The sequence below is a fragment of the Pongo pygmaeus genome, chromosome 5 (assembly GCF_028885625.2).
Source record: "Pongo pygmaeus isolate AG05252 chromosome 5, NHGRI_mPonPyg2-v2.0_pri, whole genome shotgun sequence".
In the NCBI taxonomy this organism is placed as follows: Eukaryota; Metazoa; Chordata; class Mammalia; order Primates; family Hominidae; genus Pongo; species Pongo pygmaeus.
Genome location: NC_072378.2, coordinates 158,272,066 through 158,299,743, shown reverse-complemented (window position 1 = coordinate 158,299,743; position 27,678 = coordinate 158,272,066). Strand labels below are relative to the sequence as shown.

The following is a 27,678-nucleotide window of genomic DNA, read 5'->3' as shown; positions in this document are numbered from 1 at the left end:
GGGTACTCATATAGGAAGAGAGGAAGTCAAATTGTCTCTGTTTGCAGATGACATGATTGCATATTTAGAAAACCCCATCGTCTCAACCCAAAATCTCCTTAAGCTGATAAGCAACTTCAGCAAAGTCTCAGGATACAAAATCAATGTGCAAAAATCACAAGCATTCCTATACACCAATAACAGACAAACAGAGAGCCAAATCATGAGTGAACTCCCATTCACAATTGCTACAAAGAGAATAAAATACCTAGGAATACCACTTAAAAGGGATGTGAAGGACCTCTTCAAGGAGAACTACACACCACTGCTCAAGGAAATAAGAGAGGACACAAACAAATGGAAAAACATTCCATGCTCATGGATAGGAAGAATCAATACTGTGAAAATAGCCATACTGCCCAAAGTAATTTATAGATTCAATGCTATCCCCATCATGCTACCTTTGACTTTCTTCACAGAATTAGAAAAACTACTTTAAATTTCATATGGAACTAAATAAAGATTTTTAAAGAAAGAACTGTCTAGGCACAGTAGGCATTGCAGTTGTGTTCCTACCTACTTAACAAAATCCAAATACTGGTGTCTCCAGAAATTAGAGTTTATGCTGAAGCTCTCAGAAGATAAACATCTTCGGTCTGGAATCATTGAGAGGCTCAGGTGGGTTTTTTTTTTTTTTTTTTTGAGACATAGTCTCACTTTACCCAGGTTAGAGTGCAGTGGTGTTATCTTAGCTCACTGCAACCTCTCTCTCCCAGGTTCAAGCGATTCTTGCCTCAGCCTCCCGAGTAGCTGGAATTATAGGTGTGTGCCACCATACCCAGCTAATTTTGTATTTTTAGTAGAGACATGGTTTCACTGTGTTGCCCAGGCTGGTCTTGAACTCCTGACTGCAAGTGATCTGCCCTCCTTGGCCTCCCAAAGTGCTGGGATTACAGGTGTGAACCACTGCACCAGGCCCTCAGGTGGGATTTTGGTGGCCTTGATAGAGCAGTCACAGGCTGAGGGGACCTGAAGCCAGTGGCCCAGGCCCTGGGCTGACATAGCCCCTCTGTGGGAGCTGAGCTCAGCTTCTGCCTCAGACTTGTGAAGGTCTGGGTTTTATTTTATTTTTATTTTTTAGTAGAGATGGGGTTTCACCATGTTGGCCATGCTGGCCTCGAACTCCTGACCTCAAGTGATCCGCCCACTTCAGCCTCCCAAGTGCTGGGATTACAGGCATGAGCCACCACGCCTGGCCAGGTCTGGGCTTTTAATTGTCAACTTCCACAGGATGTTCATTCTGAAGAGCCAGCTTCCTGCCTGGTCCAGCCCTGTTAGTTTGTCAGGATGGAGACAACCCTGGAATCAATCTCTGTCCCTCCTGGTTCCACTTGAATGAGGCCCTTCTCTTTTTTTTTTTTTTTGAGGCAGAGTCTTGCTCTGTCACCCAGGCTGGAATGAAGTGGTGCGATCTCCGCTCACTGCAACTTCCACCTTCCGGGTTCCAGCGATTGTCATGCCTCAGCCTTCCCAGTAGCTGGGATTAGAGGTGTGCACCACCATGCCTGGCTCATCTTTTGTATTTTTAGTAGAGATGGTGTTTCGCCATATTTCCCAGGCTGGTCTCGAACTCCTGAGCTCAGGTGATCCGCCCCCCTCGGCCTCCCAAAGTGCTAGGATTACAGGCGTGAACCACCCAGCCCAGCCAGGAGGCCCTTCTTGACCTTGTGACAGAAGGACAACCCTCAGCTTCCGGCAGGCCTCAGCCAAACTGTTGGTAGCATCTTAGCCTGAATCCAGTTGGGAAATTCTTCTTAAAGGTGCTGGCTGTTTTCTTTGAACATAATACTGTAGGGGAGAAAATATAATTTCTTTTCTTTCCCTCATGGGTTCTTAGTTGAAACACCCCCTTGAAAACAAAAGCCAGGTTAAAAAGGGAAAAACCAGCAGAAGTTTACTGACATGTGCTGTACCCAACACGCTGGAGAGGCCTTTGTTCAAGAGCATTTCTCTCTCAAGGCAGTGGCCTTCAGACCTTGCTCAAATAGTATTTTAACAAAGAGCCATAAATCCTATAATGATAAGACATAGAAGACAGCATCTTCAGGCTTCCAAAAAGCAGGAAAATGCAGGAGGATAAATTTATGGAAAGAGTAAAGTCTGCTCCTAGGTCCTCGGGTGCTGCTGCCTCCCAGCTGAGAAGCGAATGTTGTGAAGGCCCTTGTCTTTAGGTGGAAAAGGCAGGGAGGAGGACAAGGAGAGCTTTGTCTTCATAAATTGCCATCCTGTCATCCAGTCCCCAGGATTTTAGAGAGGGATATTTTGGTTCCCTTCTCTAGGATAGAGTAAACAATTTAAAATAGCTTTGGAAAATATGCCTTTCCTCTACAATTAGTGCAATCATATACACTCAATGCAGAGAATGAAGAAATCATGAAAGCACACACACACACACACACACACATACACACACACACATAAATCCTAAACTGAGTGTAACCCCGACAATTGGAGGTGATCCCTACAGACATTGATTTATGTATTTGTTTTCCGTCTTCATTTATGTATTTCCATCATTCATTTACGTATTTATTTTTCATCTCCCAAGTTCAATATTATTATCCTAAAATATTATTATGTTATATTAAAAAAATACTATCTTTTACATTACGATGATCATCACCATTTCTATTGTTATTCATCACCATTTTTACTTTTGTTCTTTCCAAGGGTGACGATTGTCATGTCTTTATACAACACTGAAGAGAGTTTCTCCCCTCACAAAGGCTGTCCCATCTCAGGACGATGACCGGAGGGTTGTCCTTAAGTCATAAATGCACACCACTGGTCTTGGGCTGTGTCTGTACCACCTGGGGTCCCTTCAGAGGTGAACCTTCTGAAATACTGCAAGTCCCCTTTGGAGGCAGGGACCATCTCAAGCTTGCTGAGGAGATCTGGGGAGGGCACCCCTCTCTTTCTGAGTCTATGGAAAGATTTAGAAGCGTCCCTCACCATGGTTCTAGCTGCCATGTAGAGGCCTGCAAGCTGAAGCTGGGGCCTCCTAGGACAAGCCTGTCCAACACGAAGTTTTCTAAGTCAACTTGGAGGCCTTTCCACCTGGAATGGCAGTGAAAGGCTTCACCTTCCACCAGGCAAATTTTTCTTTTTTTTTTTTTTGAGATGGAGTCTCGCTCTGTCGCCCAGGCTGGAGTGCAGTGGCGCGATCTCAGCTCACTGCAAGCTCCACCCCTTGGATTCATGCCATTCTCCTGCCTCAGCCTCCCGAGTAGCTGGGACTACAGGCACCCACCACCATGTCCGGCTAATTTTTTTGTATTTTTAGTAGAGACGGGGTTTTACCGTGTTTGCCAGGATGGTCTCGATCTCCTGACCTCATGATCCGCTTGCCTCGGCCTCCCAAAGTGCTGGGATTACAGGCGTGAGCCACCGTGCCTGGCCCCACCAGGCAAATTTTTCTAAGCCAGTGTTGCAGCCTGGGCTCTGCCATTGCTCAAAACAATGTACTTGGAGAGTATCCTAGGACAGTCGGAGCCTTGGGAAATGCTGGAAGTCCCCTCAGGTGGCCACAGAAGGCTGGAGCTATACCTGCCATTTTCAGCAACACAGACGAACCTAGAGGGTGTCAGGCCAAATAAAATAAGCCAGGCACAGAAAGACACATACTGTACGATCTCACTGAAATGTAGAATCGGAAGAAGTCAAACAGCAGCAGAGAGTAGAATTGTGGTTGCCAAGGGCTGGGGCAAGGATGGCAGAAATGGAGAGATGTTAGGCCAAGGGTACAAAGAAGATGGGCCAGTGGCTCATGCGTGTAACCCCAGCTACTTGGAAGGCTGAGACAGGAAAATCACTTGAGTCCAAGAGTCCAAGGCCAGCCTGGGCAGCATACTGAGACCTCCTCTCTAAAAACAAACAAACAAACAAACAAACAAAACAAAACACCCACAAAGGGTATGAAGGTTCAGTTAAACAGGATGAATAAGTTCTGGAGATCTTATGTACAGCAATGTGACTATAGTTAACAATACACTACTGTATACTTGAAATTTGCTAAGAGAGTCAATCTAAAGTGTCAGCACCACACACACAAAACGGTAACGGTGTGAAGTGAGGGATGTGTTAATTAACTTGACTGTAGCCATCGTTTCACAATGTAAATGTACATTGAGTAATCACATTCTATACCTTAAATATATACAATTTCCATTTGTCAAGTATACCTTAATAAAGACGAGGAAATAAATTAGGGGTCAAAAAAAGAAACAAGAGCCTCTTCAAATAGGGATTTATCCACAACCTGCTGGGGCTGAGCAGGTGACCCAGGCCTAAGCCAGATGGGATGTGGTAGTAAATGCAGCCTGGGCTAGAATGTTAGAAGGTGTGGAGTGCTGCGAGAATGGCTCTGTGACGTCCTGCATTCTTGGTGGGAGGAACTAGAGGCTTACAGCCAATGACCATGTAGTGTCTGCAATCTGACCTCAAGGCTCGAACTACTAAGGGGCCTCCCTCCCTGCCTCCAGGCTCTCCCACACCAATTCCTTCCTACCTGGTAGCCAAGGTGGTCTTTCAACTATCAATAGGCCTTTTGTGCCTCAAACCCCTCAAGAGGGCTATTCCCTGCCCTCTTGCCAAAGGAGGGAGTTCAAACTGTTGACCTTGGCACTTGGCCTTTGGTGATTGGGCTCCTGCTTCCCTGACTGGCATTCCCAGCAGTCCCATGATTTTCCCCAGCACTGTGTGCTCCATGAAGACAGGGATCATTCCGATTAGACTGCCATCCATCAGACTGAGATCTCCAATAGGAAACCTAGTTAGGCTCCAAGCTGGAAGTGCCTAGTTTAATGCAGGACACAGTAAGAGGGTCTTTGACAGGGGAATGATATCCTTTATAGATTTTTATAATAGATCGGCAGATTATCCTTACACATAGAAGAGGGATTAAATATATTTAGTAGTTGAAGAGATCTGAACTGACAGGGGATCATCCCAAAGTTTCACTACTTGATCTGAGCAATTCCAGATGAACTACAGGAGGTCAGATGAAGACTTCACAAGTTGTAACTCATTCAGAGAGCAAACATCTTCTTAATTAACATGGAAACCAATCCAATCTCATGTAAGAACCAAGGAAAAGAAACATTCTTCAACACAATGAGCAGGAGGTCATGGAGCCATGAGCAGACATAGATCATGGTTTCCACCTGTTGCATCTTAGGAAAAGAAACCAAATATTTCCTTCCTGCCTGCCTTCCTTTCTTCCTTCCCTCCTGACTTCCTTTTTTCCTTCCTTCTTGCCTCCCATCCTTCCTGCCTGCCTTCTTTCCTCTAATGTAACATTTGTTTATTAGAGGCTGGGCCTGGTGGTTCACATCTGTAATCCCAGCACTTCGGGAGTGAGGCAGGTGGATCATGAGGTCAGGAGTTTGAGAGCAGCCTGGCCAACATGGTGAAACTCTGTCTCTACTAAAAATACAAAAATTAGCCGGGTGTGGTGGCAGGCACCTGTAATCTCAGCTATTCGGGAGGCTGAGGCAGGAGAATTGCTTGAACCTGGGAGGTGGAGGTTGAAGTGAGCCGAGATCATGCCACTGCACTTCAGCCTGGGTGACAGAGCAAGACTCTTTCTCAGAAATAATAATAATAATGATAAAGTAACATTTGTTTATTAGAGAAAAAGTTTGAAAATGTAGGTAAGGCCGGGCGCAGTGGCTAATGCCTGTAATCCCAGCACTTTGGGAGGCCGAGGCCAGCAGATCACATGAGGCTGGGAGTTCAAGACCAGCCTGGCCAACATGGCAAAACCCATCTCTACTAAAAATACAAAAATTAGCCAGGTGTGGTGGTGGGCACCTGTAATTCCAGCTACTTGGGAGGCTGAGGCAGGAGAATCGCTTGAATCTGGAAGGCAGAGGTTGCAGTGAGCCGAGATTGCACCACTGCACTCCAGCCTAGGTGACAGAGCAAGACTCCGACTCAAAAAAAAAAAAAAAAAAAAGAACAAAGGGACATAACTCAAATTTTCAATAGTGGCTACCTCTAGGTAGAGGGCTAATGGATAGTTTTCATTTTCATTTCACTTATCTACCTTTTTTTTTTTTTTTTTTGTGAGACAGAGTCTTGCTCTATCCCCTAGGCTGGAGTGCAGTGGCACGATCTCAGCTCACTGCAACCTCTGCCTCCCGGGTTCAAGCGATTCTTCTGCCTCAGCCTCCCAGAGTGGCTGGGACTACAGGCGCATACCACCACACCTGGCTAATTTTTGTATTTTTAGTAGAGACAGGATTTCACCATGTTGGCCAGGCTGGTCTTTGAACTCCTGACCTCAGGCTATCCACCTGCCTCGGCCTCCCAAAGTGCTGGGATTACAGGCATGAGCCACCGCGCCTGGCTCCTTCATTCTTTTTTTTTTTTTTTTTTTAAACAGTTATACTAAGATATAATTCACACTGCATAGAGTTCACTCATTTAAAATGTATAATCTAATTGCTTTTAGTGTATTAACAGAGTTATGCATTTATCATCACAATACATTTTAGAATACTTTCATTACCCCAAAAAGAAACCCTGCATGCACCCCTTAGCTCTCAGTCCCAACTCCCCGCCCCTACAGCCATTCCAGCCCTGGGCAACAACTCATCTACTGTCTATCTCTACACATTTGCCTGTTCTAGGTATTTCACGTCAGTGGTCCATACTTTATGTCTCTGGCTACTTTCACTTAGCTAAACGTGTGTGAGGCTTATCCACCTTGTAGCATAGGTCAGTGGGGGCAAGGGGAGTTAAGTTCCTCATGTTCAGTTTATTGAAAGAATCTATTACATTTTCTTCGTATCCTTTTATGGTTTAATTTTTAATGCTTTGTTTTGGCTGGTCTCGAACTCCTGAAGTCAGGTGATCCACCCACCTTGGCCTCCCGAAGTGCTGGGATTACAGGCATGAGCCACCTTACATGGCCCTGGATTTTATTTTGATATAAGCAAGAAGTGACTTAGGAATGCAACTTTGTTTTATTCTAACTCACCATCCATTTTTTTCAGCACCTTTTATTCTGCACTGTCAGAAATTCTATCTTTTTTATATTCTACATTCCATTATATATGTCAGCGCTCTCTGCTGCCTACTCAAGAGAGTCCCCAACTTAAAACTATAAAGGCAAAGCAGGGAAGGATTCTGCAGTACCTTCTAGGACTGGGGTGCAGGGTTGCTGGGACCTGGACCCACATCCTAGTTCTGCACAGTGGGGGCAGTGGGAGGCGCAGCTACCCTCAACTGTGAATGCAGATTGCTCAAGGCTCAGTAAAAATTGGGAGTAACTAAAAGTTTTAACTTTAGGTTTCTAATAAACATTTTAAAGAAACTACCTTTGAAGGAGGTGTGAAGGCAAGCTGGCAAGAAGAAATAGCTTCAACAGCCTTCATCTGCAACAGGGAAAATACCCAAGGGCAAAGTTTAAAATGCATTCCTAGGTTCACTGATGAATAGACAGAAAGGTCCTTTTTTTTTTTTTTTAAAATTTTTAATTTTTTTTTTTTTTTGCGACGGAGTCTTGCTCTGTCACCCAGGCTGGAGTGTAATGGTATGATCTCGGCTCACTGCAACCTCTGCCTCCTGGGTTCAAGCGATTCTCCTGCCTCAGCCTCCTGAGTAGCTGGGATTACAGGCACCTGCCACCACCATGCCTGGCTAATTTTTTGTATTTTTAGTAGACATGGGGTTTCGCCATGTTGGCCAGGCTGGTCTTGAACTCCTGACCTCAAGTGATCCACCCACCTTGGCCTCCCAAAGTGCAGGGATTACAGGCAGGAGCCACTGTGCCCTGCCTAGAAAGGTCTTTAAAGGCTGCTTAAAGCCCAGTGTCAACTATGCTTTTCTAGGACACCAGTGGGCACTGGGGGAGATAACAGAGGTCCCTTCTAGAAGGAACTGTTTCGCCTGCTGTAAATAGCAGTATGACACTTGAAGCAAACCTCAGCCAATCCCTCTGCAGCTCTGCCACTGGAGCGAGGAATCGTAGGGACAATCTAACCTTGAGGGGGAAAAAGATAACATTGCTTCTGGGCTGTACCATGATGTCATATTTGTTGTGGAGAACAGATAACATCATGAATTTACACACTGGAGTGCAAAAGCCCATTATCCCAAGGGGAGATGTGAAGGCAAAGGTTGAAGTCGATTTCTGACACATGTTTAAGGCAACTGAACCAGGTCCTCCTCACAGACGCTCTTCTGAATGCTTACCACCCGTTGTTGGTGTCACTAGTTTGAGAATTAATCATACTTAATTGATATGTCAACTGAAGTTGACCCTGTCCTTTGGGTTTCGAGTGAAATTGACTTGAACCTCCATCCCAGGTGTACTTGGAGACCTAGAGTTCCCTTCAAATTCTTTGGGAGATTCATAGGGTGAAGGGCATATGTATTACATTTTTCCAGGTCATCCCTAGCTCTGAAATCCTGATTCTGCAAAATCGATTCAGCTAATGGAACATCTCTTCATCCCAGCTTGCACCTCGCTGCCCTAACTGGCCATGACTTTGATAATTTCATTTTTCGACATGCCATCGACCAAGGCTGCATAAATAGCTGAATTTTACCGACAACTTGAGGCCATGGAGAGGTTTATACCACCACATCTGAATCTCAGTCTAAAGTTAAATATGAATCAAACCTAAAATTGAATATTAGACACCCATGCTTCGGTCTTTTGTCCATCTCATGAAGAGTTTCTATTTCACTGCCTATATCTCTCCCCGCTTCTGGGCCAGCTGTGGCAGGTCAGTTCTCCCTGACCACCACACAAATAGGCCTGCAGAGCACCCCAGCTACACAGACACATCTCCACAGCACTGCCTCAACATTAAGCTAATAATTAAACCCAGGGAAATTGATGCCCAGACACCAAAGCCAGAAATGAAACACATGTCCTACACAGGCTTCTCCCAAACCTGGAGCAAGCCCAGATAATGGAGACAGCCTTACATTCCTCGTGCCAGGACCCATCTCGGGTTAATGAAGTCTGAGATGAGTCAAGGTAACTGAGGCAGCTGTTTGAATAGATTTATGGGAGAGTTTAAGGCAGCTCTCTGGACCAAACTGCAAATGAGATAAGATAGGAATAATCACTCTGGTACCACAGTCCTCATTAAATAGAATTTAGGAGACAGGCCTTGAAGGTACTGGGGCCCTCACAGCTTGATCAGACTTAAAAAGCATTTTTTGGCCTCTGGTCTTCTAGTTGAAACAAAATTAGTTACCCATAGACTTGGGTGAATGTGACACTGTGCATAGGCACATGACCCCAATCTATATAAGCACTAAGAAAATTGTAACACTTTGAGTTGGTCTAGTGGAATTATCTCTGACCTTCTCCCTGTATCCGGTTACTACAAGAAATTCCCTTCTTTCCTAGTTTGTCTGCTTCTCGTTATTGGGCCACGAGAAAACACAGCCGGACCCGGCTTGGTTCCAGGAACAATCTGGCCTCCTGTCTCCCTTCCCTCGACCTTTTCCCTTAATTAATTCACTTCCTTCCACCATACCCAGATTTCTCCTAACCTCTTATACAGACCATTTTGGCTCTCTTTTTTCACTGCCTCCTTCCAGACAAACTGTTGAAGCGTCACCTCCCAACTAGAGTGACCTCTCAAGGTATTTTCAAAACCAAAGTCCATCCTCTTCCTGAGTGGAACTCCAGTGTTAGCTGATAGAACAACATTTTATCAGATCCATGTGCAATTTCTAATTATGGCAACCTGTGACAGTTCTGAATTTTATTAAACTCCTGTGTTGTTTTTAAATATTTTAGTTAAACAGTGAGATAGGGCCAGGAGTAGCACCTGTTCCCATAAGCCAGACTAGAAAACTTCATGCTTCACCTTATTGGGCATTGGGTAGAGCACTCAGAAAGGTTTTACCTCAGTAATGAGGAAGAATGAGTCCTAGATTAATCATGGCTCAGTCCCACCTAAGAAGTGTTCAAAGCAAGCAAGCAAAAATGAGACTGCTTTCAAGTCACTTAATTTGTCCAAGAATATTTATAAGAATACAAAAATATCCAGTATTCAACAAGGCAAAATCCCTAATGTCTGACATCTAATAAAAAATTACCAGGTATTCAAAGAAGCATAAAAATTCAATCTGTAATGAGGAGAAAACTAAATCAATCAAAACCAAGTCAGAACTAGCACAGATGTTAGAATGAGCAGACAAGGATATTGAAATAATCACAATACCTGTATTCTGTATGTTCAAATAGTTAAGGAGAGACATGGAGGATATAAAAAGGACCCAAAATAAACTTTCAGAGATGAAAGCTACACTGGCTGAGATGAAAAATACATTGGATGGGATTAATGACCATAGCAGAGATTCCAGAAGAAAGATTCGTAAACTTCAAGACAATGGTGGAGATGACCCAAAAGGAAACATACAGAGGAAGAAGAATTTAATAAATGGTCCATCACTGAGTGGTGGTGAGTTGGGACAGTCCCTTTGACCTTGACCCCCTTTGTGGGTGGGAACTGGAGTGGCTTGTTTCCCTCAGCCTGCTGCTGGCCACTCTTTGTGAGAGGGAGCATGTGAGCAAGTGAGCAAGTGAGCATGGGAAACAGAGGGAATGAACACTGGAACCAGCCGGTCACTCCTCTCTGGTGGGAGCAGGCTCTCTGCAGGCCTGCGGCAGCATCCAAACCCCTGTCCTCTTGGCACCCAGGTTCTTGTTTGGCGTCCAGGAAGAATCAAGTCACTCAAATGGATTGAAGGGTAGTGTATGTGGAGGGTTTTCTTGGCTGATGGATGTGGCTCTCAGCAGAATGGGGAGTTGGAAAGGGGATGGTATAGGAAGAAGTGTGCAGGAAGAAGGTGACCTTTCCCTGAAGTCGCACTGTCTGAAGTTATCTGCGTCTATCCGTAATCTCTGACACTCAGTTGCTGCCTTTCTGCTTGCCACTCAGCCACTTGTATCCCCGACGCTCAGCGGCCTGCATCCCTGACTGTTTGCATCAGCTGCTTGTGTTGCTCTGCCAGCTGAAGTCTTTTTATGGGCACAGAATAGGGGTGTGGCAGGCCAAAAAGCAACATTTGGGTGGAAAAGCAGGGTCAGCTGTTTTCATTTAGGGCCACAGGTCCAAGCTCAAGGCTGAGGTTTAGCCAGAAGCCCAGCTGTTCTGTATCAGTGGGAAACTTTAATCAGCTTAATCCATAATTAAGGTCCCTGAAGTGGAGGAGAGAGAGGAAGGACAGAATAAATATTTGAAAAAATAAGAGTTGAAAAATGTGCAATTTTGTTGAAAACTAACCAACCCACAGATCTAAGTAGCTCCACACAAGGAAACCTCAAGCACAAGAAACAGGAAGAAAACCATGAGACACATCACAATCAAACTGTTCAGAACCCGTGATAAAAACGAAATCCTAAAAGCAACCAGAGAAAAAAGACACATTATGTACAGAGAAACAAAGATGAGACTCATGGCAGATTTCTTGTCAGAAACAATGCAAGTGAGAAGTTAGTGGAGCAACATCTAAACTATTGGGAAAAAAAAGTCAACCAGGAATCTTATGATATCGACTGAAAACATCTTTCAGAAATGAATGCTAAACTTTGTTGAAGATATAAAAGATGAAAGAATTTATTACCAGCAGACCTGAATTCTCATGTCTCTCCATGTCCTCAGCAGTATTGATTTCAGGACCCCCGAGGATACCAAAATCCTTGGATACTCATGTCCCTGATATAAAATGATATTGTCAACCTAAAATAATCAAAAGGGTCAGAATCTAGTTTAAAGAAAGTTTATTCAAGCTCCAAGTTTCAAGATGGCTGCCCAGGAAGCACAGATTCCAAAGAATGAAAGTCAATGTTCTAAAGTGTGGAAGTTTGGAATCATTTATATAGACAAATTCAGGGGTGCTTAGCAGAATGTCAGCATCCTTCTATATAAGGCTTAATGCATAGTCACAAATGATCTGATTAGTCAAGGTGGTTTTTTTCTTTCAGGGAAGGTATATTTAATATTCCATATGGAAGATGTGTCATGGGGTCTTTTGCACCATCTGGTCGAAGTTACAAGACAGTAAAGGAGGCAGTTAATCTATAAGAAGGGTCAGTGGTTGGGAGAGGGGAGGTCTGGCCTCTGATCTCTCCTAGTCATTTACAAAACAAGAACAAGGAGGAAGAGAGTTATCTTCTCTGCAGGACTCAGGACTCCCTGGGCCTGGTACATAATGCATACCTCACATAGCTCAGACTGTTCCAAGCTATTTTGCTTCACTTACTCCTAAACAACAGCCTCGGGAGCTTCTGGGGTTGTGAACACACTGAAGCACTGGGTGGCTGTTCAGAGAGGGCATGGAAGCTCCACGCCCCCTCCCTTTTCCTATGCATCCTTTGCATCTGTTTGTTCCTGAGTTAGATCCTTTATAATAAACTGGTAATAGTAAGTAAAGTACTTTCCTGAGTTCTGTGAGCTGTTCCAGCAAATTATTGAACCTGCAGAGGGGATTGTGGGAATCCCTCCCCACTTTATAGCCAGTTGGTGAGAAGCACTGGTGGCTTGGAGTTGAGCCTGGTGCGTGCAATCTAGGTGGTCTTACAGGGCCGAGCCCCCAACTGGTGGGGTCTGTGCTTACTCCAGAAGTTATCAGCAGAATGGAATTGAATTGCAGGACAACCAGTTGGTGTCTGAGAGATTGGGAACTGGTTTTGAAGGAAAAAATCCATATATTTGGTCTCAGAAGTGTTGTGAATCAAAATAGTTCAAAGGGAGGGACTGCTCAGCCTGGGCCCTTGTCCCTGATTCGGTCTGAGGCTTCCCAAGACTAAAACGTGCTTGCTATTAGATTGTATTGGGAGCTAAACCTCTTTCTCCCTTGATCTTGAGTCCTTGGGCTCAACTTTGGAAGGATATCCAGAGGTTTTTGTATAAAATATTCATCCAAACCCGAACAAGACAAGCCTGCCACGCTTCAGCAGTTTCTGTGAGGTTGGTTTTCTTGGAGCCTGAAGAAAACCTCCAAGGGCTGAGCCTGAATGATAGATTTGGTATGGGAGGGAAAAACTCAGAGCTTGAGAAACTTAAATGACAAGAAACCGAGTTTGCTGTGGAACAGACCTGAAGTTATTAGTTCACAGTGACAGTTAGCTCTCTCAGGCTCAGGCATTATTTAAGTGATTCTGAACTACTCTGTTAAGAGAATGTTGTTTCCTAAGATTAAGGAAACTTTGACTATGAAGAAAAGATTTTTTTTAATCACTTGTGCCCTGTCTACTTTTAAAAGAATTTAGAGGTGGCTTAAAATACTAAAGTGTGTAGAAAGTAGGACAGCGAAAATAGAGGTTAGAAGGAGCGCAGAGGGGCCAAGGGTGAGATGGATAAATTTAATGCTCATTCTAGAAGTTACTAATTCAGGACATAAGGGTGGTTGGACAGATTATGCAGTACACATTGCTTGATTAAAGAAAACTGGCTAGAGAGACGGATATTTTCAGGTGCTGAATTTTATGAGGATTTGTGTGTGTGTGGGTGTGTGTGTGTGTCCTCATACGAGGGGCTTGAAAAATGTCTCTGTAGTAATTTTGTAAAAGATATAATTTTTTTTTTTTTTTTTGAGATAGAGTCTCGCTCTGTCACCCAGGCTGGAGTGCAGTGGCACGATCTCGACTCACTGCAAACTCCACCTCCCAGGTTCAAGCAATTCTCATGCCTCAGCCTCCCAAGGAGCTGGGATTACAGGCGCCTGCCACCATGCCTGGCTAATTTTTGTATTTTCAGTAGAGATGGGGTTTCACCATATTAGTCAGGCTGATCTCGAACTCCCGACCTCAGGTGATCCACCCGCCTCAGCCTCCCAAAGTGCTGGGATTACAGGCATGAGCTACTGTGCCTGGCCCTGGATGTAAAAACTTTTTAAAAAACAGGATAAAAACACTGAGTGAGGATCACCTGCAGGATACCTCATCTTCTGCTTTACCCGAGCTCCGATTCATCCGCCTCCTGCCTATCCTTAAGGCGAGGAAAGACAAAGAGAAGCGCTTTGCTAAAAACGCTGTAGGCTGGAGCAGAATGGCTGTGGAGGCACAGACAGTCATCACTGGAGTCAAGAGAACACGGAGAGAAAAGTGAATGTGCACCGAAAATAATTCTAGAGGGTGTAGCATCCTGTGGCCACTGGGATACAGGCTTGAGATCATCTGTGACCACCAGCTCAGGCAAGACTTAAGGTTTTTCCTCACATCCTGTGTCTAGAGCACTTATACCAATATTGCAAAAGAAATGGTGGTTAGAGGACTTATTATCAGATGAGGATAACAAAAGAAGTGCTTTTTACCCTGCTGGCCAAAAAGAGAAGGTAATTATTGGAGAAGCAGATTTGACCTTTGGATGACAGATAATAGAAGAAAAAATCACCCCGTTTTCAGCTTAGGGTTTAGGAAGAAAACATGAAAACACTTCACCTCTATAGCCTGGGAGCATCTGCATCAGACTCGAGGGTTTTACCGAATTCCGCTGGCGCCCAGTTCCCCTTGCAGGAGAGCCTTGGAAACTGGGGGCCCAGCAGGAATGGGCTTCATGGGAAAGTGCTATGGATTCAGTCCCAGGACCCAAAGGAGGACTTAGGAGAGCTGGTTTCCCCTTGAGGACCCAGAAAGGCTCCCCTTCTGAGCCCAGACACTTTGAACTTGGAAGACGGGTCTTGGAGGATTTCTGTTGCATTCCTGGGACTCCATCAATGTGTATGGTTTGAATATCTCTATGTGGCCAGGCACCGTGGAAGGTGCTAGCACCACAAAGAACAACAACAGACACATCCCCGGTTGCTGGCATCACACTGAAGAGCAGCATGGGCGGGAAGGAGGGAAAGAACCTCGGTCCACGAAGTTCTCCAGCAAAGCAGCCTGACTCCGATGAAGGGCAGGCTTCCCTGAGGAGGTGCACCGAAGGGGAGGAGTGGAGGGGAGGTCAGAGGAGAGAGTGGCGGCAGGGAAGAGCGTTCCCTGCAGAGTGTGCACACAGGCCGGGCCACACAAAGGCAACGAGGCTTTGTCCTAGAGAAATGCAGTGCCACTGTAGCATTGTAAGCAGGGCAGACAACAATCAGATCTGGGTTTTGAGATCACCCTGGCCGCAGCATGGAGGAGCAATTAGAGAAGGGACTGAATCCGGTTATTTTATTCCTTTGAATAACTCTGATTTTATTTCTTCAAGTTTAAGGTGATTAACTGGGAGAATGCTGACGGTGCCTATCAGTTAAGATTAGCATGACACTGCATTCTGGTGTGCTTGGGACAATCTGGTTTATGTCTGTGGTCCTGCTATAATTTTTTTTTTTTTTTTTTTTTTTTTGAGATGGGGTCTCGCTCTGTCGCCCAGGCTGCAGTGCAGTGGCACAATCTTGGCTCACTGCAGCCTCCACCTTCCGGGTTAAAGCAATTCTCCCACCTAAGCCTCTGGAGTAGCTGGAATTACAGGGGTGTGCCACCATGCCTGGCTAACTGTTGCATTTTTAGTACAGACGGGGTTTCACCATGTTGTCCAGGCTGGTCTCAAACTCCTAACCTTAAGTAATCCACTGGCCTCAGCCTCCTAAAGTGCTGGGACTATAGGCCTGAGCCACTGTGCCTGGCCCCTGCTATAATTATTAATAGTGCCACTTTCACTCAAAGGTGTCTGGGTTCGGGCAAAGAATTACGTGATCACTGCAGTTAGAATGTTTTTGTTTTTGTAGAAACAAGGTCTTGCTATGTCAACCAGGCTGGTCTGAACTCCTGGCCTCAAGCTGTCCTCCCGCCTCAGTATACTGTTAACCCTAAACAGACTGGCTTGGCAGTAAGGGGATCTCTGGCTCACCTTCCTAAAGAGGCCCCAGGCAGGTTGAGGGCAGCCAAGATGGCCGAATAGGAACAGCTCCGGTCTACAGCTCCCAGCGTGAGCCACGCAGAAGACGGGTGATTTCTGCATTTCCATCTGAGGTACTGGGTTCATCTCACTAGGGAGTGCCAGACAGTGGGCACAGGACAGTGGGTGCAGTGCACCGTGCACGAGCTGAAGCAGGGCGAGGCATTGCCTCACTCGGGAAGCACAAGGGGTCAGGGAGTTCCCTTTCCTAGTCAAAGAAAGGGGTGACAGATGGCACCTGGAAAATTGGGTCACTCCCACCCTAATACTGTGCTTTTCCGATGGGCTTAAAAAACGGCGCACCAGGAGATTATATCCCACACCTGGCTTGGAGGGTCCTACGCCCACGGAGTCTCGCTGATTGCTAGCACAGCAGTCTGAGATCAAACTGCAAGGCGGCAGCGAGGCTGGGGGAGGGGCGCCCGCCATTGCCCAGGCTTGCTTAGGTAAACAAAGCAGCTGGGAAGCTACAACTGGGTGGAGCCCACCACAGCTCAAGGAGGCCTGCCTGCCTCTGTAGGCTCTACCTCTGGGGGCAGGGCACAGACAAACAAAAAGACAGCAGTAACCTCTGCAGACTTAAATGTCCCTGTCTGACAGCTTTGAAGAGAGCAGTGGTTCTCCCAGCATGCAGCTGGAGATCTGAGAACGGGCAGACTGCCTCCTCAAGTGGGTCCCTGACCCCTGACCCCCAAGCAGCCTAACTGGGAGGCACCCCCCCAGTAGGGGCAGACTGACACCTCACACAGCTGGGTACTCCTCTGAGACAAAACTTCCAGAGGAACGATCAGAAAGCAGCATTCGCGGTTCATGAAAATCCGCTGTTCTGCAGCCACCGCTGCTGTCACCCAGGCAAACAGGGACTGGAGTGGACCTCTAGCAAACTCCAACAGACCTGCAGCTGAGGGTCCTGTCTGTTAGAAGGAAAACTAACAAACAGAAAGGACATCCACACCAAAAACCCATCTGTACATCACCATCATCAAAGACCAAAAGTAGATAAAACCACAAAGATGGGGAAAAAACAGAGCAGAAAAACTGGAAACTCTAAAAAGCAGAGCGCCTCTCCTCCTCCAAAGGAACGCAGTTCCTCACCAGCAATGGAACAAAGCTGGACGGAGAATTACTTTGACGAGTTGAGAGAAGAAGGCTTCAGACGATCAAACTACTCCGAGCTACAGGAGGAAATTCAAACCAAAGGCAAAGAAGTTAAAAACTTTGAAAAAAATTTAGACAAATGTATAACTAGAATAACCAATACAGAGAAGTGCTTAAAGGAGCTGATGGAGCTGAAAGCCAAGGCTCGAGAACTACGTGAAGAATGCAGAAGTCTCAGGAGCCGACGCGATCAACTGGAAGAAAGGGTATCAGTGATGGAAGATGAAATGAATGAAATGAAGTGAGAAGGGAAGTTTAGAGAAAAAAGAATAAAAAGAAATGAACAAAGCCTCCAAGAAATATGGGACTATGTGAAAAGACCAAATCTACGTCTGATTGGTGTACCTGAAAGTGACGGGGAGAATGGAACCAAGTTGGAAAACACTCTGCAGGATATTATCCAGGAGAACTTCCCCAATCTAGCAAGGCAGGCCAACATTCAGATTTAGGAAATACAGAGAACACCACAAAGATACTCCTCAAGAAGAGCAACTCCAAGACATAATTGTCATATTCACCAAAGTTGAAATGAAGGAAAAAATGTTAAGGGCAGCCAGAGAGAAAGGTCAGGTTACCCACAAAGGGAAGCCCATCAGACTAACAGTGGATCTCTCGGCAGAAACTCTACAAGCCAGAAGAGAGTGGGGGCCAATATTCAACATTCTTAAAGAAAAGAATTTTCACCCCAGAATTTCATATCTGGCCAAACTAAGCTTCATAAGTGAAGGGGAAATAAAATACTTTACAGACAAGCAAATGTTGAGAGATTTTGTCACCACCAGGCCTGCCCTAAAAGAGCTCCTGAAGGAAGCACTAAACATGGAAAGGAACAACCGGTACCAGCCACTGCAAAATCATGCCAAATTATAAAGACCATTGAGGCTAGGAAGAAACTGCATCAACTAATGAGCAAAATAACCAGCTAACATCATAATGACAGGATCAAATTCACACATAACAATATTAACTTTAAATATAGATGGGCTAAATGCTCCAATTAAAAGACACAGACTGGCAAATTGGATAGAGTCAAGATCCATCAGTGTGCTGTATTCAGGAAACCCATCTCATGTGCAGAGACACACATAGGCTCAAAATAAAAGGATGGAGGAAGATCTACCAAGCAAATGGAAAATAAAAAAAGGCAGGGGTTGCAATCCTAGTCTCTGATAAAACAGACTTTAAGCCAACAAAGATCAAAAGAGACAAAGAAGGCCATTACATAATGGTAAAGGGATCAATTCAACAAGAAGAGCTAACTATCCTAAATATATATGCACCCAATACAGGAGCACCCAGATTCATAAAGCAAGTCCTGAGTGACCTACAAAGAGACCTAGACTTCCACACAATAATAATGGGAGACTTTAACACCCCACTGTCAACATTAGATGATCAACAAGACAGAAAGTTAACAAGGATACCCAGGAATTGAACTCAGCTCTGCACCAAGCAGACCTAATAGACATCTACAGAACTCTCCACCCCAAATCAACAGAATATACATTTTTTTCAGCACCACACCACACCTATTCCAAAATTGACCACATAGTTGGAAGTAAAGCTCTCCTCAGCAAATGTAAAAGAACAGAAATTATAACAAACTGTCTCTCAGACCACAGTGCAATCAAACTAGAACTCAGGATTAAGAAACTCACTCAAAACCGCTCAACTACATGGAAACTGAACAACCTGCTCCTGAATGACTACTGGGTACATAACGAAATGAAGGTAGAAATAAAGATGTTCTTTGAAACCAATGAGAACAAAGACACAACATACCAGAATCTCTGGGACACATTCAAAGCAGTGTGTAGAGGGAAATTTATAGCACTAAATGCCCACAAGAGAAAGCAGGAAAGATCCAAAATTGACACCCTAACATCACAATTAAAAGAACTAGAAAAGCAAGAGCAAACACATTCAAAAGCTAGCAGAAGGCAAGAAATAACTAAAATCAGAGCAGAACTGAAGGAAATAGAGACACAAAAAACCCTTCAAAAAATTAATGAATCCAGGAGCTGATTTTTTGAAAGGATCATCAAAATTGATGGACCGCTAGCAAGACTAATAAAGAAGAAAAAAGAGAAGAATCAAATAGACGCAATAAAAAATGATAAAGGGGATATCACCACCGATCCCACAGAAATACAAACTACCATCAGAGAATACTACACACACCTCTACGCAAATAAACTAGAAAATCTAGAAGAAATAGATAAATTCCTCGACACATACACTCTCCCAAGACTAAACCAGGAAGAAGTTGAATCTCTGAATAGATCAATAACAGGCTCCGAAATTGTGGCAATAATCAATAGCTTACCAACCAAAAAGAGTCCAAGACCAGATGGATTCACAGCCGAATTCTACCAGAGGTACAAGGAGGAACTGGTACCATTCCTTCTGAAACTATTCCAATCAATAGAAAAAGAGTGAATCCTCCCTAACTCATTTTATGAGGCCAGCATCATCCTGATACTAAAGCCAGGCAGAGACACAACCAAAAAAGAGAATTTTAGACGAATATCCTTGATGAACATTGATGCAAAAATCCTCAATAAAATACTGGCAAACCAAATCCAGCAGCACATCAAAAACTTATCCACCATGATCAAGTGGGCTTCATCCCTGGGATGCAAGGCTGGTTCAATATATGCAAATCAATAAATGTAATCCAGCATATAAACAGAACCAAAGACAAAAACCACATGATTATCTCAATAGATGCAGAAAAGGCCTTCGACAAAATTCAAAAACGCTTCGTGCTAAAAACTCTCAATAAATTAGGTATTTGATGGGACATATCTCAAAATAATAAGAGCTATCTATGACAAATCCACAGCCAATATCATACTGAATGGGCAAAAACTGGAAGCATTCCCTTTGAAAACTGGCACAAGACAGGGATGCCCTCTCTCACCACTCCTATTCAACACAGTGTTGGAAGTTCTGGCCAGGGCAATTAGGCAGGAGAAGGAAATAAAGGGTATTCAATTAGGAAAAGAGGAAGTCAAATTTTCCCTGTTTGCAGATGACATGATTGTATATCTAGAAAACCCCATTGTCTCAGCCCAAAGTCTCCTTAAGCTGATAAGCAACTTCAGCAAATTCTCAGGATAAAAAATCAATGTACAAAAATCACAAGCATTCTTATACACCAATAACAGACAAACAGAGAGCCAAATCATGAGTGAACTCCCATTCACAATTGCTTCAAAGAGAATAAAATACCTAGGAATCCAACTTACAAGGGACGTGAAGGACCTCTTCAAGGAGAACTACAAACCACTGCTCAATGAAATAAAAGAGGATACAAACAAATGGAAGAACATTGCATGCTCATGGGTAGGAAGAATCAATATTGTGAAAATGGCCATACTGCTCAAGGTAATTTATAGATTCAATGCCATCCCCATCAGGCTACCAATGACTTTCTTCAGAGAATTGGAAAAAACTACTTTAAAGTTCATATGGAACCAAAAAAGAGCCGCATCACCAAGTCAATCCTAAGCCAAAAGAACAAAGCTGGAGGCATCATGCTACCTGACTTCAAACTATACTACAAGGCTACAGTAACCAAAACAGCATGGTACTGGTACCAAAACAGAGATATAGATCAATGGAACAGAACAGAGCCCTCAGAAATAACGCCACATATCTACAACTATCTGATCTTTGACAAACCTGAGAAAAACAAGCAATGGGGAAAGGATTCCCTATTTAATAAATGGTGCTAGGAAAACTGGCTAGCCATATGTAGAAAGCTGAAACTGGATCCCTTCCTTACACCTTATACAAAAATTAATTCAAGATGGATTAAAGACTTAAACATTAGACCTAAAACCATAAAAACCCTAGAAGAAAACCTAGGCATTACCATTCAGGACATAGGCATGGGCAAGGACTTCCTGTCTAAAACACCAAAAGCAATGGCAACAAAAGCGAAAATTGACAAATGGGATCTAATTAAAGAGCTTCTGCACAGCAAAAGAAACTACCATCAGAGTAAACAGGCAACCTACAAAACGGGAGAAAATTTTCGCAACCTACTCATCTGACAAAGGGCTAATATCCAGAATCTACAATGAACTCAAACAAATTTACAAGAAAAAAACAACCCCATCAAAAAGTGGGCGAAGGATATGAACAGACACTTCTCAAAAGAAGACATTTATGCAGCCAAAAAACACATGAAAAAATGCTCACCATCACTGGCCATCAGAGAAATGCAAATCAAAACCATAATGAGATACCATCTCACACCAGTTAGAATGGCAATCATTAAAAAGTCAGGAAACAACAGGTACTGGAGAGGATGTGGAGAAATAGGAACACTTTTACACTGTTGGTGGGACTGTAAACTAGTTAAACCATTGTGGAAGACAGTGTGGTGATTCCTCAGGGATCTAGAACTAGAAATACCATTTGACCCAGCCATCCCATTACTAGGTATATACCCAAAGGACTATAAATCATGCTGCTATAAAGACACATGCACACGTATGTTTATTGCAGCACTATTCACAATAGCAAAGACTTGGAACCAACCCAAATGTCCAACAATGATAGACTGGATTAAGAAAATGTGGCATATATACACCATGGAATACTATGCAGCCATAAAAAATGATGAGTTCATGTCCTTTGTAGGGACATGGATGAAATTGGAAATCATCATTCTCAGTAAACTATCGCAAGGACAAAAAACCAAACACCGCATGTTCTCACTCATAGGTGGGAATTGAACAATGAGAACACATAGACACAGGAAGGGGAACATCACACTCTGGGGACTGTTGTGGGGTTGGGGGAGGGGGCAGGGATAGCATTAGGAGATATACCTAACGCTAAATGACGAGTTAATGGGTGCAGCACACCAGCATGACACATGTATACATATGTAACTAACCTGCACATTGTGCACATGTACCCTAAAACTTAAAGTATAATAATAATAAAATAAAATAAAAAAAAAGAGGCCACAGGCAGGACGGCTTCACAGTCAGCTGAGTAATGGGCTGTGAGGTGTCTTCACAACCCTGGATTCTCCTTATTTCTCTGCTCTGCCTCTCAGAGGGTCAGCGTCACCCTTGGGCTACCTTCTCTCGTGGTGACAATGTTGTCCCACAGTCCCAGAGCTCGTATCCACTCTTCAGAGGGAGAGAAACTCCTCTAGCAAATCTATGCTTGTGTCTCATGAGCCCAGCTGGGTCCCAGGCCATTGCTGAACCAGTGCTGTGATTTGTCTGGATGCCATACTCAACGCCTAAACCCATCATGTAGACCCCTGTGAGATACAATCGCTCCATTCTCTGTTTTAGATTAACCAGGGCCTTCCTGAGGGAGGGGCCTGCCTCTCCCAAAGCCATGGGCTGTGTGAGGCAGGAGAGGCTACTTAAATGAAAATCTGAAACTGCTTAGGAAAGGGAAAGGGGAGGATGGATTCTAGTTGCAATCAACAAAGTGTACAACACCAGACATTAGGATATTAGGGTTCTTCTATTTGCGACTCTTAGGGATGTAGTGTTTTGGAAGGGGAGAGCTCTTTATTTTTAAAGGAGAACAGCATCCTTCATTATTCATGTAGCATTTCATATAGCAAACCTTGTGCCCAGACACGCTAATGAATATTCAAGAACATCCAAGAATGAGGGGGCTGAAGTCTTAACTCTTTTTTTTTTTTTACTTTGAGACAGAGTCCGGCTCTGTTGTCCAGGCTGGAGTGTAGTGGCTTAATCTCGGCTCACTGCAACCTTTGGCTCACTGCAACCTCCACCTGCCAGGTTCAAGTGATTCTCCTGCCTCAGCCTCCCAAGTAGCTGGGGTTACGGGCATGTGCCACCATGCCTAGCTAATTTTGTATTTTTTAGTAGAGACGGGGTTTCACCATGTTGGTCAGGATGGTCTCAAACTCCTGACCTCAGGTGATCCACCTGCCTCGGCCTCCCAAAATGTTGGGATTACAGGCGTGAGCCACCATGCCCAGCCATCTTGACTCTTTTATATTCATTTTGGAAGCTCAAATTCACCTTCACACTGTCCTTCCTTTGAGCATCACTGAGCTGCAGTGTGTGTCTCTCCTCTAATCGCGACTGCTGTCACAGCACTATCTTCGGTGAGTTCTCTTCTAAGCACATTTCGCATCTAATTGAGTTATCGTCACTCAGTGCCAGGAAAGACTGAGACTGAGGCAGGAAAAGACATGCCTGAGTCAAATGTGTCTGCCAGAGTTTAAATGGGTTTGCTTCTGTCTTTAAATCCTTGGCTTAATTCCAAGATAATGTGTAAGTGCTTTAGGATTGACTGTTATTTTGTATTTTCTGGCTTTTGGCTCTTCTTCATTAACATAATGGCTAACCCTGTAATTGTTATGAAAGAATGAGTCAATTTTACCCTGAGCTTGGAAAAGGGTAGAGACAGTGTCTATTTTATTGCTTCTGGAGCCACTCTGGAAAAACCTTATTTTATTTTCATTCCGGGGTGCCCACTTGACACGGCAGAGGATGGGTCCATGGGGAAGCCACTGAGCTCTCACCTAGAAGTGAGCACAGTGGTGGGTTGGGGACATTCTGGGAGGTTCGGGAGCTTTTCTGCCATTGTCCTGGGAGCAAGAGGCACCCTGCGGTGGGACGCACCCTGTGGGCAGGACCTGGGCATGGGGTCAGAGTGGGCCAGGCCAGAGCACACTGCCTCATCAGGGAGTTGTGGGTAGGGAGGCCCCTGAGAAAATTCCACAGAAAGGGCCCGCCACCCAGCAGGCAACAATGGCCAAGGGAAGACCCCAGTGGCACTGCGTGAATAAAGACTTTGATCTCCTCTGCCTCCCTTCTTCCCTTCACAGCACATTGGAGAAAAGGGAGGAGGAAGAAGGAGTTGGGCAGAGACTCTCACCCTTCTGCAAACCAAGGCTCTGAGGCTGGGACCCACTATTCCTTCTGCTAGGAGGTGAGGATGTGCAATGGAAGTGAATTAAAATGGATTGGACAAGACTTTGAAAAAAAAAAAACCCTGTGTCATCCAAGAGAAGGAATCAGAATAGGATCCCTAAGGGACTAGACGTTTATGAGAAAAATAAAGCAATTTCATGTTTGTTTCACTTGTTCCATAAAGTAGTTGGCCACACATGTCTAGGATGAATTACACCAAGCCGATCTAGCTTTTATTTTTTAATTCAAGACTTCTAAACCCACCATATGAATTACACCAAACCAATCTAGCTTTTATTTTTTAATTCAAGACTTCTACACTCACCATAGACAGATAATTTCTCTATGCTGATAAAGCCTGTTATATGTTTCTTGCCATGGTGTCTTTTTAGAATGCATAGAGAAAGAGGGATATAGGATCTGAGCTCAAAGAGGACCCCAAAGGATGTGGGAAAAATGAAACACTCATACACTGTTGGTGAGAATGGAAGTTAGTACAACCTCTGTGGAAAACTGGAGATTTCTCAAAGAAGGAAAAATAGAACTACCCTTGGATCCGGCAGTCCCACTACTGGTTGTTATATACCCAAAGGAAAATAAATCATTATATAAAAGACACCTGGACTGTCAGCTGTAGCACTATTCACAATAGCAAAGTCCTGGAATCAACCCAAGTGCCCATCACCAGATGATTGGATTAAAAAGTGGTGCATACATACATCATGGAATACAACTCAGCCATAAAAAAGAATGAAATATTGTCTTTTGCAGCAACATGGATAGAACTGGGTGTCATTATCCTTAGTGAAATGGCCCAGAAACAGAAAATCCAAAACTTCACTTTCTTACTTATATGTAGGTACCCCCAGACATACAGAGGGAAATAACAGACACTGGAGACTCCAAATAGTGGGCAGGCGGGAGGGGTAAGGGACCACCTCTTGGGTTCATTGTACACTATTTGGGTAATGAGCATACTGAAAGCCCCGATTTCACCACTGTGCAATATATTCATGTAAAACAACTGCATTTGTACCCCTAAATCCATAAAAATGAAACATTTAATAAAACTAAAAAAGACTTTGAAAAAAAATAAGAGGCTCATGCCAAACCTGAGGGGCATTTCTTAGCTATGTTTTGAAGGCCCGTCCTTAAACATGCCCTGCTCAGCCTCAGTTCCTTGCACGTGACCTACTTTTTCAAGAAAACATTTATGGAGTACTTCCTGTGTGTAAGACCTTGGTGTTAGGAGCTGCAGAGGCAAGACTGTTCGTTACAACCTGGCTTCCTTCTGGATGCTTCCCACCTAGTGAGCACCAGGCAGTAAATAAAACAACGTAAGGGTGGAGCCATGGCTCTGAGCAGGGGGTGGGCACTGTGGTGTGGGAGAAGCGGGTACTTCTCCTTCCTCAGGCTGGTAGAGCAGGCATGCACTCTGACCCGAGCAGGGAGGGCCAGCAGAGCACAAGCTTCTTTCGCTAAAGGAGCAGGAATGATAAAGAGTAACTTAGCTAAGCTGGGTGGGGTGGATCACACTTGTAATAGCAGCACTTTGGGAGTCTGAGGCCCAAGAGTTCTAGACCAGGCTGGGGGATATAGCCAGACCCTCATCTCTACAAAAAATGAAAATTAGCTGGTGTGGTGGTGCATGCTTATAGTCCCAGCTACTTGGGGGACTGAGATGGGAGGATTGTTGAGCCAGGGAGTTTGAGGCTTCAGTGAGCTATGATCGCACCACTGCACTCCAGCCTCGGTGACAGAGCAAGACCCTGTCTCAAAACAAACAAACAAACAAACAAACAAATGCCAAAAAAACCAAGTAACTTAGCTAACTCCTGTTTAAACCTCTTGGACGAACGCTGGCTAGATGGATCAGGTGTCACAGCCATTGCTGTTTGGCCAGTAAAATGCAGCCCAGCAAGTGTGGAGATGACAGACGGGCATGGGATTGTTGAGCAGGGGTTTGCAAAGGACAGAGGTACTGGACACTGAATTTGCTTTGTGTTGATATTGTTTCGCCTTTTCCCAAAAAGAGGCATGGGAAGCATGGCATGAATCACTTATGGGCAATGTGAGACAAATTTCTAAAATGGTTTGCTGCACGCAACCAATTTCACATTGAAAGCCACTCCTGCTAAATGCTGAAAACCATAAATCATCCAGCCTAATGGATTTTGTCCCATCTATTCAGTATCTTCCAGGGCATTGAATTTAGAATGTAATGCACTAAGAAAAAAAAAGAAACCTCCCTAGAAAACCATATAAGCTTGAACATTTTCAAAGTAAAATCCCTCATGCTAAAAGCATCCCTCCCTCCTTGTGACAAGACCTTGCCCACTTCTCTCTTGCTGGTCTCCCCATAGCAGACAACGGCTCGCCTCCCAGTGCCGCAGGAAAAATGTGGCTGTCTCAGCATGAGCCCAGCCCTGCCACTCCAGGTGTGAGACCTGGGCAAGCAACATCCGTCTTGCAGCCACAGCTTCCTTGTCCATCCAGTGGACCTAGGGCTACTGTGACTATAAATGAAAAAAGAACTTAAGACAGCCCTGGCCTTACAGTAGTTGCTTGAAACATGACAGCCAGCACGATGGTTGTTTAAACATTTGGGTCCCCTGCTCTCTTCCCCCATGTTTCCTAGTGTCTAGGTTGGAGGCAGCCTTAGCCACCTTCTTACCTTGCCTTCCCACCTTCCTACCTGTGTCCGGGACAAAATGCCTGAGGAATGTCTCTGCTTCATTAAGCAGCAAAACACACAATGACTCTTGTCATTATAGCCACTATTCCTGGTGGGCGAGGGTCCACCCAGCTCTGGTTTCAGTTAAGCTTCTGACTGGGGAGAGCCTGGGATCCTTTTCTGGGGAAATGGCTGACTAGTTCTTTGACTGGGTGGGGCTATTTTCCAGGCTGCACGAAAAGCGCCTCACCCCTGCTGCTCCGAGGCCAGGCTTCTCCCTGCAGAGCCTGGGTCAGATCAGCTGGGATTCCAGGGCTGACCAATTTGGTCATGAGGGTTGCTCTAATTCACTGTTTGGGAAACTCATCCCTGGAAAACAAAACTGTGTTGCAAGATTTCTTCATTCCTCGGTTTGCACACCATCAAATTACGCAGGAGTTTAATGTAATTTGAGCTTTTCTCTCAGATGAAACCCATGGCAAATACACAGAGGAGCCAAAATGCCTACTTTTTAGGCTTTATTTTGATTTTTTTTCTTTTTATAGGCCACGTATCCCAAATCTTTATAAAAGAGAATAACAAAAACACACAGATAAAACTGATATCCTTTTTCTTTTTTTCTTTACTTTTTTTTTTTTTTTTTTTGAGGCAGGGTCTCACTCTGTCACCCTGGCTGGAGTGCAATGGCGTGACCATTACAGCCTCGACTGTAGCAGTGATACATCACTATAGCCGCCATCTCCCTGGCTCAAGCAATCCTCCCACCTCAGCCTCCCAAGGAGCTGGGACTACAGGTGTGTGCCACACCTGGCTAATTCTTTTGATTTTTGGTAGAGACAAGGTCTCACTATGTTTCCCAGGCTGGTCTTGAACTCCTGAGCTCATGTGATCCACCCGCTTTGGCCTCCCAAAGTTCTGGGATTACAGGCATGCGTCACTGTGCCCAGCCAAAACTGACATTCTTTATGCCATCGGTATCCAATTAGAAAGAACGCTTAATTCAGAAAAACGTTCTTGACTG

General features: G+C 44.5%; 1 long non-coding RNA gene across 1 annotated transcript in view; it reads right to left on the bottom strand.

The window, feature by feature from the left end:
- LOC134739763 (uncharacterized) overlaps positions 1-26,937 on the bottom strand; it is a 76,239-nt gene extending 49,302 nt beyond the window's left edge. The window contains exon 1 of the long non-coding RNA XR_010126808.1: positions 26,679-26,937. This is a non-coding gene — a long non-coding RNA (uncharacterized LOC134739763). The remainder of the gene's footprint in view (positions 1-26,678) is intronic.
- Positions 26,938-27,678: the final 741 nt, after the last annotated feature.